The sequence below is a fragment of the Arachis ipaensis genome, chromosome B10 (genome assembly GCF_059453495.1).
Source record: "Arachis ipaensis isolate K30076 ecotype BB chromosome B10, ASM5945349v1, whole genome shotgun sequence".
NCBI lineage: Eukaryota > Viridiplantae > Streptophyta > Magnoliopsida > Fabales > Fabaceae > Arachis > Arachis ipaensis.
This window is the reverse complement of record NC_142435.1, coordinates 21,473,453-21,478,055: the sequence shown is the minus strand read 5'-3', so window position 1 is coordinate 21,478,055 and position 4,603 is coordinate 21,473,453.

The window sequence follows — 4,603 nt, the reverse complement described above, 5'->3', positions numbered from 1 at the left end:
ACTTATGTTGCCAAATTGGTTTACGAACCATTCATGTTAGGATTTTCTTTATTTAATATAAATTGAGGTATTTCAGATTTATGATTCTTATTTAGCTTTTTATATTCTTGGCTTTAATTGATTAATTGGAGACTCTTGAGTTATCAAACTCATCGTAATTGATAATTGTTATTTTTGCTAATTGAATTGAATTCTGATAACTCTAGTCCTTTCTTAGGAATTGACTAGGACTTGAGGATCAAACTAATTAGTCCACTTGATTTTTCTTTGCTTTAGTAAAGGTTAACTAAGTAGGATTAAAACTCAATTCTCATCACCATCGATAAGGATAACTAGGATAGGACTTCCAAATTTTCATACCTTGCCAAGAGTTTTATTAGATATTAATTTATTAATTCCTGGAATTTATTTTCCTTGTTCAAACCTTTCAAAACCCAAAATTCTACCTTTTCCATAGCTAATAATAAGTCATACCTCCCTGCAATTCCTTGAGAAGACGACCCAAGGTTTAAATACTCGGTTATCAATTTTATTAGGTTTGCTTAAGTGACAAACAAAACTTTTGTAAGAAAGGAATTCTTGTCGGTCTAGAAGCTATACTTACAACGCGAATTTATTGTGAAAATTCTAGATCGCGCGAGAGTTTTACTCTTTCAGGTATATAATGCTTGCTTCCCATAGTTTTATTTCCTCTTTTTGGACCACCTCTTTCTTAGTTGGATTGAGTCTCCTTTGTGGTTGCACAACCGGTTTAGCATCATCTTCAGGAAGGATCTTGTTGATGAGCGGATATTTTATACGCTTTTTGGGGATAATTTCATATAGTTTTGAGTATGTTTTAGTTAGTTTTTAGTTTATTTCCAGTAGTTTTTAGGAAAAATTCATATTTCTGGACTTTACTATGAGTTGTGTGTTTTTCTGTAATTTCAGGTATTTTTCTGGCTGAAATTGAAGGAGCTGAGCAAAAATCTGATTCAGGCTGAAAAAGGACTGCTGATGCTGTTGGATTCTGACCTCCCTGCACTCAAAGTGGATTTTCTGGAGCTACAGAACTCGAAATGGCGTGCTTCCAATTGCATTGGAAAGTAGACATCCAGGGCTTTCCAGAAATGTATAATAGTCCATACTTTGCACAAGAATAGACGACGTAAACTGGCGTTCAACGCCAGTCCTCTGCCCAATTCTGGCGTCCAGCGCCAGAAAAGGATAAAAAACTGGAGTTGAACGCCCAAACTGGCACAAAAACTGGCGTTCAACTCCACAAATGGCATCTGCACGTGAATTGCTTAAAGTCTCAGCCCCAGCACACACCAAGTGGGCCCCAGCACACCAAGTGGGCCCCAGAAGTGGATCTCTGCATCATCCATCATAGTCCACTCATATTTTGTAACCCTAGGCTACTGGTTTAGTATTTAAACAACTTTTAGAGACTTATTTTGTATCTCATGACATTTTCAGATCTAAACTTTGTATTCTCTGACGGCATGAGTCTCTAAACCCCATTGTTGGGGGTGAGGAGCTCTGCTGTGTCTTGATGAATTAATGCAAGTATTTCTGTTTTCCATTCAAACACGCTTGTTTCTATCTAAGATGTTCATTCGCGATTAACTGTGATGAAGGTGATGATCTGTGACATTCATCACCTTCCTCAAACCATGAACGTGTGCCTGACAACCACCTCCGTTCTATATCCGATTGAATGAGTATCTCTTAGATTCTTTAATCAGAATCTCCGTGGTATAAGCTAGAACTGATGGCAGCATTCATGAGAATCCGGAAAGTCTAAACCTTGTCTGTGGTATTCCGAGTAGGATTCAAGGATTGAATGACTGTGACGAGCTTCAAACTCCTGAAGGCTGGGCGTTAGTGACAGATGCAAAAGGATAGTAAATCCTATTCCAACCGGATCGAGAACCAACCGGTGATTAGCCGTGCTGTGACAGAGCACGTGAGCGTAGTTTTCACTGGAAGGATGGAAGGTAGCCATTGACAACGGTGATCCACCAACACACAGCTTGCCATAGGGGGACGTGCGTGCATGAACAAGAAGACAGAGGAAAGCAGAGATTCAGAAGACATAGCATCTCCAAAACTCCAACATATTCTCCATTACTGCACAACAAGTAACTTTTAATTTATGCTCTACTGGTTACTCACAATTCAATTGATAAACATAATTGACTTCCTGACTAAGATTTACAAGATAACCATAGATTGCTTCAAACCAACAATCTCCGTGGGATTCGACCCTTACTCACGTAAGGTATTACTTGGACGACCCAGTGCACTTGCTGGTCATGTGTGCGAAATTGTAAGAGAGTAACAATTTTGTGCACCAAGTTTTTGGCGCCGTTGCCGGAGATTGTTCGTGTTTGAACAACTGACGGATTATTTTGTTGCTTAGATTAGGAAAAATCTTTCTTTTTTGGTTTAGAGTCTTTTATTATTTATCCCTTGTTAACATACTTTAAACTTATAGCTCAGCTATTTAGAACGTGGTGTTTATGTTCATGATAATTGGCTATCATATTTTTAAAACCTTTTTCAAAAATAATTTTTCTATTAAATCCTGTGCCAAACTTTAAGTTTGGTGTTTTCTTGTTGAATTCCCTTTGGTTTTCGAAAATTTTGGTTTGGTTTTCTAAAAAAATTTTAAGTTTGGTGTTCTTTCTTCATGTTCTTGTGTTCTTGTGAATCTTCAAAGTGTTCTTGAGTTTTCCTTGTGTCTTGATCTTAAAATTTTTTAAGTTTGGTGTTCCTTGGTGTTTTCCCTCCAAATTTTTCGAAAACAAGGAGCATTAGATCTAAAAATTTTAAATCTTGTACTATCTTATTGTTTTTCTCTCTCCTCACTAAATTCAAAAATATCTTTTCAAAATATCTCTTCTAACTTCCTAACTTCTTATCTTTTCAAAATTTGTTTCAACTAACTAACTAACTTTTTGTTTGTTTCTTAACTTTTTCAAAACTACCTAACTAACTCTCCCTCTCTCTAATTTTCGAAAATATCTTCCCTCTTTTTCAAAAATTTCTTTTTTTTATTAACTAATTAATTTCTTTTTTTTATAAACGAAAAAAAATTTTTTTTTTTAACTTCAAAATTCAAATTCTTTTTAGTTATTTTATTTTATTTAAGTATTTACTTCTTATAAAATAAAATAAATAGAAAGGTAAATCAGTCCAAGTTATATCCATAGATCCATCATGGACATAAGTGGAAATGAACAGTCCAGGAGGACTCTGGGGTCATATTCTAGCCCCTCTACTGCTTCATATGGAAGTAGCATCTGCATACCCTTCATTGGAGTCAGTAGCTTTGAGTTGAATCCTCAGCTCATTATCATGGTGCAGCAAAGTTGCCAGTATTCCGGTCTTCCACAGGAAGAACCTACAGAGTTTCTGGCACAATTTTTACAAATTGCTGACACAGTACATGATAAGGAAATAGATCAGGATGTCTACAGACTATTACTGTTTCCATTTGCTGTAAAAGATCAAGCCAAGAGGTGGTTAAATAACCAACCTAAGGCCAGCATAAGAACATGGAAACAGCTGACAGAAAAATTCCTGAATCAATATTTCCCTCCAAAAAGGATGACACAGCTAAGGCTGGACATCCAAGGCTTTAAACAAGGAGATAATGAATCTCTTTATGATGCCTGGGAGAGATACATAGAGATGCTACGAAAATGCCCCTCTGAAATGTTTTCAGAGTGGGTTCAGTTAGACATCTTCTACTATGGGCTTGCAGAAGGAGCTCAGATGTCTTTAGATTACTCAGCTGGTGGATCTATCCATATGAGAAAGACAATTGAAGAAGCTCAAGAGCTCATTGATACAGTTGCCAGGAATCAGCATCTGTATCTAAGCAGCAACCCTTCCATGAATGAAGAGGTTAAAACAGTAACTGCTGAATTCAGTACTGTAAAACAAGCTGCTGAATTCAATCAGCAATTAGATTTTCTAACAAAGCAGCTAGCTGAATTCAAAGACAGGTTACAGGAGACAAGGATAGCTAATATACATATGGACGAACAGTTTAAGCAAACAAAGCAGCAGCTATCAAAGCAAATAGCAGAAGAATGCCAAGCAGTTCAATTAAGAAGTGGGAAAACATTAAATACCCCACCTCAAGGCATCAAAAATTCAAGAAATGAGCGACCCACCAAAGATTCCCCTGAGGACAGTAAGAGCCCAGGGAAAAATAATTCTGGCACTAAAACGCCAGAAAATGGGTGGAAGGCTGGCGCTGAACGCCCAGACCATGCCCAAAACTGGCGTTCAGCGCCAGAAACAAGGCAGGATTGGCGTTCAACGCCAGAAATGGGCAAGAATCTGGCGTTGAACGCCCAAATGGGGCAGAATCCAGCGTTGAACGCCCAAAATGGGCACATTTCTGGCGTTCAGGCGCCAGGAACAGACAGTGAGCTGACGTCTAACGTCACTCCAGCTTCTGACTCTGGCACTCAATTGCCAGTGAGGGATCAGACACGCACAAGTGCTGATAACAACCCCTCTAAAAAGGCTTCTTTAACCACTAAGGTTGAGGATTATAAAGCCAAGATACCTTATCCTCAAAAACTCCGGAAAGAGGAGCAGGATA